Here is a 13357-nt window from a genome sequence, read left to right on the forward strand (position 1 = left end):
TCAATTACAAGGCTTGTGCTAGTCACAGAGGCAGAATATTTCTGTATGAACATAGCTTCATATAAGTCTTTCTGTAGAGAGATCCCCTCTCCTTGCTTTCATTCAAAATCCCTAATTGTAGTTATAATGCTTCATGGAAGGAAATATAGAGAAGAAATTATGTATTTTCATAATTTAGTTCCTTTGCATGCATCCTGATTTTGGCCGGGATAAAATTACAGTTTTATTTCCTTAAAAAGTGTTAGACAGCTAATAGGAAGAAAAATAACTGTTACAGCTGAAAACAGGACAAGCTTATGCAGTGCTGTTTTTTGAATTTAGTATAAGAATAATGCTGCTAACACACCGAGGTGTTTTAGTTGTTGATAAGTAGCACTTAAACTAATCAAGGACTTTTCAGTCTCTCATGCTCTGCCAGTGAGGAGGGACACAAGAATCCAGGAGAGAGCAGACAGGATACTTGACCTGAACTAGACAAAGGGGTGTTCCATACCACAGCATATCATGCCCAGTATGTAAGCTGGGGGTAGGTGGTCAGGAGCCATTGGTTGCTGCCTGGGGATCAGATGAGCATCAGTCAGCAAGTGGTAGGCAATTGTATGGTGCATCACTTGTCTTTCTTGGTTTTTATTCCTGTCTTTTATTATTATGATTATTATTATTATTTACTATTTACTGTCCAATAGTTATTCATTATATATTATTTATTACTATTAATTTTACTATTTTAATTGTTAAATTGTTTCTGAACAATTAAAACTGAACCAGGCTGAGTTTCTTATCTCAAGCCATGGGTTTTACTTTTTTCGGATTCTCCTCCCACTCCCACCAGGGGGGTAGGGAGTGAGTGAGTGGCTGTGAGGTGCTTAGTCACTGGCTGGAATTAAACTCTGACAGCATGTAACAATTTCAACAATTTGAAGTCCAACTCTCTGCAGTAGTTTCTGTGGCTTATATTTTGTGAGAGTGTATAAAATGTAAACTATTTTATTTCTCTGTAAATGTCAGGAGAGTATAAATCAATAATAGAGTGGTAACTGCAATTAACTCATGTCACCCCTGTGCCTTCACATTAGCATCACTGAGAATGGTCTTACCCTTTCAGTGACCTCAGTAAAAGCAATAACATCCTTTTCTTCTAAAGTTAATTTTTTTAAGTGAACTTAATGCTCCTGAAGGGTGATAGATTGACAATCCTGTAAAGTGAAGTTCCTTATTTGGTCATTGACTACGGGTAGTATGTAATTCCACAAATTATCTAGTGATCCAACCCTGTCCCAGAAGGATAAAATGGAGTCTAGTACTTCTTCTTTTACCCATTTCATTGAGGCATCACAAGTTAGATGTCAGTTGTCAGGGTAGTTTCTGATGCAGTTGCTGTCAATTAGACAACAAGAGTTGGAATTCCAATCTATTTTCAACAAGCAACCACACATTACTGTAATCGGTATTGACAGAAGGTAGATGACCATCACAGACCTGCAAGCGTAGGCCCTGTATCCTGTTACCAATCCCCTAAGCTGTTTTATTTGCAAAATGGCATCAAATAGCAGTTCAGAAGGCATCAGGAAATCCTTGAAACAACTAAGGCTGTTAAATGCAATGGAATAACCTGTTAAGCTGATAATAAAATTTTGAAAGCTTTTATGCTTACTGAGGAAAATTGAGAAAATTCAGCAAACAGGCAAGTGGAAGATAATTGAATTACTCTCACAAGTATATTTTCATGTATGAATTTTATACTATAGTATAGTGCTAATCAAGTCTGTGTGTATTTACCAGAAGTCTGAAAGATAATGGCACTGTGGGCCTTGCTACTGCAAAGATTTTTACTCAGTTGTCCTCTCTGCTATGGGTCTCAACCAAACAGAGGAATGTCTCTGTGCCTCTCTCTCCTGTCTACGAGGAAAATATGCAAAAAGGGTTTTGTAGGGTACAAACAAATATAGAAAGGTTATGAATTGTTCTGACATAGTGGCAATAAGGGAGTCAGATATGAAGCTGAGGTAAGACCATGCTAGGATTCACTCTTCAATGGTTGAAGGGTCTTTCTTTCTTTAAATACATTTGTAGGGAAACATTTGAAGAACAATTAAAATCGCACCTGGCTCTGATTGATCTCTTTGTAGGTGTACTTCTGCATTTCTTTGTGAACATGGAGCTATTCTCATCAAAGTGTAGAGGAGGAGAACCGGAGCTGCATCTATGGTAGTGATCTGGTGTGTTGGTGTGGTTGTTTTTCGGGTGAGAGCTTGACATCTCTGTACTTGGGTTCACATGTACACACTCTAGTGCAGTGAGGACAAATTCAAAGGAGTTTTCTTCTCAGTGTCTTGCCAGGACACCATCCCCTATGCCCCAGTGGCAGTGTGGACATGAGGAACCCCTTGCATTTGACATGTACAGGGAATTTTGGCAGCAGCAGCAAAGCACTTTGGGGTGTTGGTACAGAAATCTTCACTGCATTGCCTTTTAAGTTTAGATGTATAGACACACATAGGACTGGCAGCTGGTGTGATCTTGACTGCCAGTGCTCATGCAATGTGGCCATATGGTCCTAGAACCATCGCAGACTGCTCAAAACAAACTGCTCTTTTGTCCTCCATTAGTCAGTGATGTAGTTGCAGCCAGCAAAGGGCTTCTCCTCTGCTTTCTGCCCCAAAGACTTTTGCCATGAACGTTGTCTTCTACTGCTGTGGTTTAAACCCAGCCAGCAGCGAAGCACCACACAGTTGCCCCCTTGCATCAGGATGGGTGAGAGAATTGGAAAAGTGAGAAAACTTATGGGTTGAGATAAAGACAGTTTAATAAGTAAAACAAAAGCCACATGTGCAAGTAAAGCAAAGCAAAACAAGGAATGAATTCACGATTTCCCATCAGCAGGCATGAGTTCAGCCATCTCCAGGAAAGCAGGGCTCCATCACATGTAATGTTAACTTGAGAAGATAAACATGATGACTCCAGATGTCCCCGCCTCTTCCTCCTTCTTCCACCAGCTTTATATACTGACCATGACATCATAAGGTGTGGACTATCCCTTTAGTCAGTTGGGGTCAGCTGTCCCAGCTGTGTCCCCTCCTAATTGCTTGTGCATCCCCAGTGTGCTCACTGGTGGGGAGGTGTGAGGAGCAGAAAAGGCCATGGCTCTGTGTAAGCACTGCTCAGCCATAACTAAAACATCCCTGTGTTATCAACACTGTATTCAGCACAAATCCAAAACATAGCCCCATACCAACTACTATGAAGAAAATTAACTCTATCCCAGCCAAAACCAGCACATCTACTTTTACGTGGAAAGTAAGGATTTTGTCTCCCATTTCAACCTTCTCTGAAAAAAGGTATAACCAATGCATTTTTTAGCAGGAGCAAGTTTAGGTCCTTGGACTATATACCAAGAGATCTGGGTATGATATGAGTCAAAAGTCCTTTTTTTTCTACGGTTTTATGGGAATCAAACGCAAGAGGTTAGGCTGGAAATGACCTATGGGGATATCTATGCTTTCTACACCATCCCTTATCTAGACACTGAAGCAACAAAAGCTAGAGGATATATTGAACATACTGCACATAGCCAGAAGTGCTTTCCATCATACTCAAGCCCTACTGTTTTCTTTACAGTGAACTGCTCTTTGCAGCTCTCTTAAGGACTGAATCTGGTCTTTTGAAATGTGACAGGAGTAAATATTTTGAGGATAGGATGATGGGATTTTTTAATATGTTGCAGGGACTTAGTCATACCTTTCACAAAATATATTGGAGGATGTATTTCCAACCCTTGAGATAGCTTTTAAAACATTTCACCTTGGCTTATCTGGGTAAATCCAGTTACCCAGATTGCAGAATGCTGTTGTGCCAGGTTACACTGATGTTTTTCCTGTGGACTGCCTGTCTGGGCTTCCTTCAGGACATTTGCATATGTGGCATCTCTTCTTAGATTTAAATCCAACCACTGCTCAGTATGGCATCTCATTAATTGTACACTGGAAAAAAGAGAAGGAGAACACTGTGACCTGTGTACATGTAGTACTTAGTGAGAACCTAGGGAATTATTTAATGATTTGAATCACCTCAGATATTTCTTCTACGTCTTCAATGGCCCACCACATCCCATATGCCTGTAGAAATTGCTATAGGGCTCAGGTGGTCCCTCATTAGCTATAATCTAATTTAATTTCTTCCATCTTTATGTTGGAAGTACCTTCAAATAAAGCTTGATGGCATAATTCTCGGTGGCCATAATTAACAAACAAGGCAGAGGTAGGACGAGAACCCACATATGAGCGCAGAAGAGATCCGTATCAGTGGTAGACATTGCAGTGTTTACCCAGTACCAGCAAGCTAGTGAACTCAGCTGGCAGTACCCCCTGCAGGGACAAAGGTAGTGTTAATTAAAATCCATTATGCACAAAAGGGCCATTCCTAATGAGTACGTACTGATGGTTAACTGTGCCTTTTGGATCTTCAGATACATTAAAAGTAGCATGAGAGATTTCTTTTCCCAGAAAGGGTTGTGAATTTTCCTGAAGGATTTTGATCTGCACCATTGCTTTCTATGTGGAACCACATACAGTGACAGGCAGAGCATGCCAAAGTATAACATGTCTATTAAAAATATCATAATTTTGCAAAAACTATTCAGCCTGAGTTTCTGAGTAATGTTGTCAGGTGGTACTCTGGAAACATGAGCATAGCTTCTCCCTTTTTTGCATGTGATCATAGGGGTCAGAAGAGATGGCTGCTGAAGGTCTCTTCCAATCTCATGTACTCTATGACTTTATGATAATTTCTGCATTTCTGTGAAGGACGACTAATAGCGATAAATCTATATGAGCTACAAATTAGTTAATTTCATAAGAAATTTAATAATGATGAAGTCGAAGGTAAAATTCCTTTTGCCTCAATGGAAACAAATTTGCTTTTGTGGTGGAACATGATTTTTTTTTATACTGAATGCATTATAGAATGTACAGGTAAACGTGACCATACAATTGCAGTAATTGTTTACCATAACTCCACCCTGACACATACTGACAGCCATAAGCATGCTTCAACTTACGGATCTTCTGTAAATACTTGCTCTGGTTCAGCACCAGGTCATACTGCAGACAAAGAATCCTATTACATTTGTCTTTATCTTTCTTGCTATGGGTTTGAATCTGTCCTCAGAGCAAGACCAGACCTGAGACCTGCAGCACGTTCTTGGACCCCGCATGCCAGGGTGTGAATGGTGTGTTTGCATGGTGGAGAGCTGCCAGGCTGCTCAACATAACCCTCTTTCAGAGCAGACTGCATGTAGTCCTGGGTTTCAGAGAGCCTGTGACTGTGAGAAGGCAGGAAATTTATCTGGCTTTGAATAGTAATTTTGGGTATCAGAATATCAGCTGGTATTATTTATGGTCTTAGGAAGTTGACTGCTACCAAAGTTCAATGTGTTTTTGTCAGCTTCTGAGGGACACTCTGAAAATCCTAGCTGCGTGCCCCAGTATCCATGCTGTACACAGATGAGAGTGCTATGAAAGTCTAGACACAAGGATACTGTTAACAGGAGCAAGTGAAACTGAGAAATCAGCCTGTTTAATACGGTTTCCAGTGTTACATCCAGAATTTCAGGTTTCACCTTTGCAGAAATAACGTGCACCCTTAAAACATTTTCGCTGTTAAAGGTTTGTGAAATCAGTTGCAGTTTTGATCACTTGCATTTCTCAAAGTAAACACTAGATGGCCATGTGGCCTTTTTCTTCTTGCCGTGTTAAAACTTAATTACGAAAAAGCCCCTGTGGTGCTCTTGATGACTATAAATATTATCACATTAGGAAATTTCTCTAGAAAATTTAGCCCGTGTTAGACTGATTGCATCAGAGTCAGAACTACACAATTGTATACAGTACCTGATAAGTACATACTGTTTTCTATGCGATTCAGTAAAAAAACAACTTAAAACAATCTTTTTATGTAGAAAAGTTCCCAAGTAACTTTTCAAGATACGTGTTTGTAACTTGCTGTATTTTAACATAGCTTATTTTCACGAAGGAAAATTGATTGGTATGGGTGAACATTCACATATCTATATATTGCTAACCCCTAAATTAAGACCTATAGTTATCAGTCTATAAAAATATATGACAGTTTGCATTCCAAAAGCATAGGCATCTTTGAGAAGGAAAGTTATAGCAAACAAAAGAGTTCAGCACCCTCACACATTACTCTAGGATGAAGTTCACTTTATCCTCTCTGTCATACCTGCCTGGTTTTCTGCAACTGTAACTTCTTGAGATTTATTTGTAAAACTTGAATCATTAAGAAGGATTTGATGGAAATTATTATCCTACTCATGTTTCTGTAGAAGTGCTAAAGTATTCTTTCACTGAAAAGGCAATATTGTTCCAAAATTCCTAGTAACAAAATGGAACACTAAGTCCTTCTGTTTTTAACAGGGCCTTTGACTTCCAGAGATTGAATACCATTCTTGCAGATTCTTTTTTCAACCCATGCTTTCATTACCTCTGATAGAAATTTTCCATCATCTGGTTTTGGTTCATTTTAGAGTAAGAGGGAAACTTTATGAAAATGGTAGATCCGTTGCCCAGAGAACTCCTGGCCTTTAAAAGAAGAAATGGTAAAAAAAAGTCTTATATATAAATTGGAAATACCTGATAAGTCATAAAATAAGTTATACAGGAATTATGTATTGACAATTTCTTTCTTTCTTACATAGGCATTCAAAAAATCAACAACAGGCTACTTATTCACAGAAACATACTGTAGACTTTGGGAAGGCCTGATAAATTTCTTTGATGTTCCCTTCATCACTGCACATTCCATAGCTTTTTAATAATGTGAATTATTAAGTTCTATGAAATTCTCTTCAAAAAGTTATCCCTGCTTATGGAGAAGATGTGTACACCATCCGTGACTTCTTTGGCTGCAAGTTAGATAGACCTTTATTGCCAAAGTAAGGTCAATCCTGGCATTACTTTCTGGGATGAAAGATTCATTTCTTTCTTAGGATACTACTAGATACCTATACTAAATGCCATTAAGATGTAAGATCTTTATGTTCTTCCCAAAGATTTGAGATGCATATTTAAAGCATTTTTTTTTTATTTTAGGCTGATGTCTTGTTCTTCTTTTATGTTAGCCTCGAGTGGCAGATCTTTATTGACCATAAATTTCTGGCACTCATGTAGTGCAGATGCTTCACTTTTAATATTTGGATGGCAGAATACTCAATTGTATTGAAAGCCAAGGAATTAGATTTGAGTTTAATGCACTGCTTATTACTCTCAAAAAGCTGTTTATTTCAGGCGGATCAACTACGTATGAAAGCTGTTATATCAAACAGATGAGCAGTTCTCTTCTGTAGATAGGAGAAATCCTTGTTTTAAAATCTTCAGGGCACATACAGTGCTACCCCAGGTAGATGCCATTACCTTCTAACAGGTAGGTCTGGGCTCTGGGGTTTTGCTTGTTCTCAAAACGCATTTGGCAGCTGTAAGCTTTCAGTCAGATTCCAGTGCACTTCAGCAGGCAAACCTAACCTGCTCCTTGTTCAGTGCTGACCCTGCTTACAGCAGGAGGCTGGCCTAGATGGCCTCATGAAGTCCCTTCCAACCTGAATTATTTTCTGATTCCAGAATTTAATTTGTGTTCCTGAGAAACATTTTGAGGCTTTTTATTACTTCCTACCAGTTCCTACTTTATAAAGCTGTTTATGATTTTCTGCCTTTCTTGGGAGAAAGCAGAAGTTATGGTGGTTTTAATTTCTAAACTATGAAGTTGGTATCTAAGCTTACACTTATCCTGTGGAATAAACCAAGTTTGGAGCATAGAGTTGAGCAGTGGATCACAACTGCCCTGGCTATTTAATTTTTAGTAAACTCATTGACATAGTTTAGCCCCTCCCAACTAGGGCTTTGCTTTCCAGCTAGCAGACAGATGGCTGGATATTTTGCACAGATGGCCATTCCCAGAAAGTAGAGGGGATGTAGCCATCCTGTTCCTGGAGGGAAAGTGGATTTTCCATAGAAATGTGAACTGGACAATGTGAGTTCTCTTTGGGGCTAACCTTCCCCAGTCTAATTTACTATTAGGATAGATAAATTCTCATGTTTTGAGGATCATAGTGAAATGTCTGCTGACCTCAGATCAGGCACCAGACTTGACTGTAAGTGCAAAGTCATTTGCAGACATAAATTTGTAGGAGATTGTAAGCTGAGTTTCACTGATTGAGAAGTAGTGTGTCTTGTGGGAGCTGTTCATTTAGAAATTTCATTAAGTATGCAGATTTTCTACTGCTGGATACTTTGTTCAATAGTATAAGAGTTGTGTGGAAGTTAAGGATGTTCAATAACATAGAAATAAGCTTGTCTGACAGATATGTCTCCCTGGAAATATTGCTGATTGAGCATAACACATATAACTGTTTATTATATATCTTACAGTAGATGACTTCATGTCATGAACCTAGGGCACTTAAATAAAGCTCAGAACCTTACTAGAACTATTGTTATTAAATCTGATGTCTGCTTGCTCTATTAGGACAGGTGTTTCCAAGGCTGCTTTATGTTGCTTGAGGAGGAAGCTGTCTAAGAAGCACTCCACATCCAAATCCGTTGACTGCTACATGGTAGAACTGACTGCTTGCTTGCTTGCTTGCTTACAAGATCATAACTTTTTCAACTTCATATTCATTGGGTAGCTCACCAGACAGATGAGAAGTTGTAAAGAAATTTTGCAAGATTCTTCATTTTGGTTCAAAATTCTTAAGGACCTTTGGAAAGGTACCAGCACGTCCAACAGCCTTCTGTAGGGTAATATCAGGAAGCTCTTGTTTTATCTCATATACCAGGAAAGGTACTGAAGATATAAAGACTGTCTGACAGTTTGACATGTTTCAGTAAGTTGTTTATAGACATGATTTTGAGTGGAACTATTTACTGGAACCTTCAGGTTCCTGATATTTATAGGATTTGAATTTACTTGCAGCAGCTTGTGAGTTTCTTGATTTGCAGAATCAATAGGTGGAAGGTTATGCTGACATTGCAGAACTGGTGACCTTTGCTATGTTTTCCCACCATGTTTATCAGCAGGTTTTGCTGTGGTCAAGTTCCTATTTGGATTAGACTCCTCTTTTTGCTAACTTACAGGAATGAAATGAAGCCTAACACAAGTCTTCAGAAGAAACAGGAGTCAGGTTTTCTGTTATATCCTTAGAATGTTCTTAATCTACATTTCCCACTTACTTAGGAATCAGAATGTGTAAACTGACAGAAATGCTAGCTTTAGGCACTGGCTTTGTAGTAAATTGATGCATAGAGCTCTTCTAAGAACAGTGGGGCTGGGTGTAGAATAGAAGTCATTCTAGCCCCAGGGTCTGGTAGTTGGACCAGGGGTAGTAGAAAACAGATCATGCATAGATCAATATGCAACATAAAGTAAAATTATAACACATTTCCAGGTGCTAACCTAAAATGTTCCTTGGTTAGCACCAAAATCAAAAGGTATTGTTTTTCTGGAAAGTCCTTAAACATACTTATTTCATCATGGGTGATATTTCCATGTTTTGTGTACAATGGTGGCTTTTTAAATCACTGACATTGCAGTAGATGGTTTGAAAAAACTCACAGTGTTGTAGCCATTGATTCCACATGGAATGTCTTACAGGTGTTCCCCACATGGAGGTCACAGGTTATAAGACAATAACTTTTAATTCCATAAAATGGATTACTTGGGCAGGTTTCCTGAGATTGCAATTGTTTCACTATTCTGTAGTGAAAGGGAGCACTTGGTGGTATTAGAATGTATATGTTCATCCTGAAGTGACAGCCTTAGCTGAGTTTTCTGAAACATCAGGAAATCAACGTTTTCGTGATCACTGACACCTCACATTTGTATTTTTTCCCCCCACTTTTTTCAGTATCTCACCATATGGTCTATATTCCACTTCAGGATGTATTGTGACAGATTTATTATCCTGTCTTAGCTGAGGGACTTTGTGAATGTTCCACTGTTATCAATTTTCTATGTTATAACCACATAGTTTGAAATCACTGAGCACACAAAACACCTTTTGGATATTCTTAATAAGTATTATACCACTTCAGTAGTGATGATGCCAGATGAAAATTTAAAGTTGATAGGTTAGAAACTAAGATATAAAACAAGCATCATCTTCCATATAAAAATAGGAAGGTAAGAATTCCACACTGCTGTGCCAAGGCAGGAAAATAAATCTCTTGAGTCTGAAATCCATCCCAGTTTGTTATATATTCCTCTAGTCTAAGCTGATACAGTACAGTGTATATACTTTCCCACTGCCTTTTGTGTTTGTGTGTGGGATTTCACTTTTGCTGTAAAAAAAATATTTTAAATGGTAAAATATCCTGAGGAAATAGTTTTACTTAGGTAAGAAAAATCATCTGCCTGAGAGGTTGCCTGAACTGATGGTGATGGGTTTGAATGAACCAGTGTGGCAAACCCATATTCTTGTGATTATAAAACCTGAGAGGATCCAGCCATAACTATTATATCACTAAAGAGGTTGGGAAACTTCTTTTTGCTCAATGTGTGTCCAAATTCCTACATAAATTAATGTAATTCTTGATATTCTGAAATGTTTGAGGCATGATTTGAATTTACTGTCTCAGTTTAAATAATCTTTATCAAATTAACTCTCAAACTAGTTCTGAGAACTTATTATAGACTGTCTTCTTTGCTTTACTGATTACGATCTGTGTTCCTTAAATCTTGGAAGTAAATTAAATTTTCCTGCTGCACTCTCCAAGAGTCATCTGAAGATATGCACCATGGTATGCACTGTTGTCCCAGAGAAGTACCCTGTGGGTAGGGCTGGCAGACTACTTCTTAGTTTTAATTGCATGTTACCAGCTAGTTACTACAAGCATTGCATGACAATATGTTGTCATCTGTTTTACATCCAAAGATTATAATATACCATAAATAATTAAAAAAAAAAAATCTTTTAAGTAGTAAGATTCTACTTAAAATGCTGAATCATGTTCATTTTATCAGTGTGGAAAGTCTCTACATTCAGATTACATTTCCCCATTCAGTGTTTAATGTTAAAATTTGTCAGTTAATTTTATGGTCTATTGCTGATTGTAGTATTCACCTTAAAAACAATCTAGTTTATGTTGCTATTTTTTTAGAGGTCATGATATTTGTCAGTTATTATCATGTAAAAAATAGAAACTCCATCTTCTCCTGTGGAAAAATAGCAGCTTTTTTAGCTGTGGCAAATTAAGGTCCAAAAGACTGTAATCATACATTGATGTAAGTTCATACCTAGTCATTTCTAGTAGGAAGCATATAGATACAAAATAAGGAACAAAGCAACACTGCATCATATACCTGTCTTACCCACTGTATCCTACTTCTCTAGGAAGCAAGTTTTTCATAAACATTTTCTTCTTCAAAGGTCCTGTCCTCGGTCCTTTTCTGGTACGACTGTCAGCAGTAAAGGAAACTGCATTCATTATTTATACTGGATCTAAACTTTAAAATTATTATTTATGCCAAATTGAAGACTATTTCTACCAGAAAAAAAATCTACCTATGCTTTTTTCTATACCTTCAGATTCAGGCATTCTTCCTTTGGGGTCTCTAGAGTTGCAGAATTTCCTCATTTGTCATCCAGAGACTAAGACATTCATAAATGAGCCACAATCAAACCTACCTTCAGAGTAGGAGGAGCACTGGAGGGAAAGGACTACAGTAGCATCACACTGTATCTCTTGCCTTATTAGTTTTGCTGTTTCCGCCTCAATTATTTGTCTTTCCATCCTTTGCATCTTGAAACCATCTAAAATTGAAAATATCCATGAGCCGCCTACTCATTCTGAAGTATACCCAAAAAACAATGTACTATCTCTCTGCATGTTGGTTTTATATCTTGTGTGTTTCCTGTCTTTGTTAAATTAATTATTATGGATTATGAGCGTGGATCAAATTCATCAGAGTGCCAAACATAGGAGCTGGGAAAGTTCAGGCTGGAAGGAACCTCAGGAGGCCTCTAGTCGAGTCTCTAGGTCAAAATAAGGTCAGCTGTGAGAGCAGAAAAAGGCTTTAAATGTTTTGGTCTTGAAAACCTGCGCAGCACTGCTGAGCAACCTGCTTCATAGCTTGTTTGTCCAAACAGTGAATTATTTTCCCCTTATGGCCAGTCTGTGACTTTCCTGTTTCAGCTCATGCTCATTATCTGTCATGCTACAGTTATGCAGTGCTGAAAAGGGCCTTGCTCCATCTTCTTGTTCGATCTCTTTGTGCATGTGGTAAGAATGCTATTAGGATCACCTGAAGGGAAGAATCCCTTCTCCTAAGGCACGATTACCACCCTCTAACCATGCTATATGCTGTTGTCAAAGCAAATTACATGTCAAAAAAAATTCTGTCAGGGGCAAAATGAAACATTTGATATTGGGCAGGACTGAAGAACTGAGTAAGAATATGCTACTGTTTCAGTTTAGCAGAAGGGAAAGGTCTAAACAGCTATGGATTAGAGGCAGATGGAGACTGAGAGTCCTGTTGTGGAGGAGACTTTTACAGAAAGGTATCACTGCCTTGAGCATTTCTGAGAATGTCATAATCTTCATAAAAACAGGTTTGGAGAAAAGGAGTGGGAAAGTTCTTATGCTGCAGAGGATGATCTTTGTATTCTCTCATATCTGTAACTATCACACTTTGCAGGAATGCTTCCATGATGACTGGGGCTTTGAGCAACCTGGTCTAGTGGAAGATGTCCCTGTCCATGGCAGATGATCTTTAAGGTACCTTCCAACCAAAACCATTCTATGATTCTATGAGTAGCAGCATATGACTGTATTTCTGTTAGCTTGGGTTATCATATAATTTTAACTGCCTTTATATGTCAGTGGACACTGCCTGAGCCTTTGATATTGCTGTACACTATCCTGATTTTGTATTTATGACTTTAGCTGACCTGTTTTTCCATGCATTGCCTCTTCAGTCTTTCTAAAATGGTCCCTTTCTACTGTTTCTGAGCTTCTGGCAGTAAGTATTTTAAGGAAATCTTGTGTGAGAGTGGGCGCAGACCATCAGACTTAATAGTTATGAACGGAGCTATCCTTCATGAAAGTGGTTGATTCCTTTTTCGAAGCTGTTTATAATTTTGGCCTCCACAACATCCTGTGGTATTGAGTTCCATGGTTTGATTGTCTTCTTTATGCAAGAATTTCCTTTTGTTTGTAAAATAAATTCTTTGCATGATACTTCCTCTTTGCCTGTAAAAGTGTCCTGGGTTCAGCAGCAGCAGTCATGTTTCTCCTTCTTGGTAGCTGGTGCAGTGCAGTGTTTTGACTTTCGGCCTGGAAACAGAGCT

The sequence above is a fragment of the Pezoporus flaviventris genome, unplaced genomic scaffold (assembly GCF_033815535.1).
Source record: "Pezoporus flaviventris isolate CSIRO_AGI_PZ_B2104156 unplaced genomic scaffold, CSIRO_AGI_Pfla_v1 ptg000007l, whole genome shotgun sequence".
In the NCBI taxonomy this organism is placed as follows: Eukaryota; Metazoa; Chordata; class Aves; order Psittaciformes; family Psittacidae; genus Pezoporus; species Pezoporus flaviventris.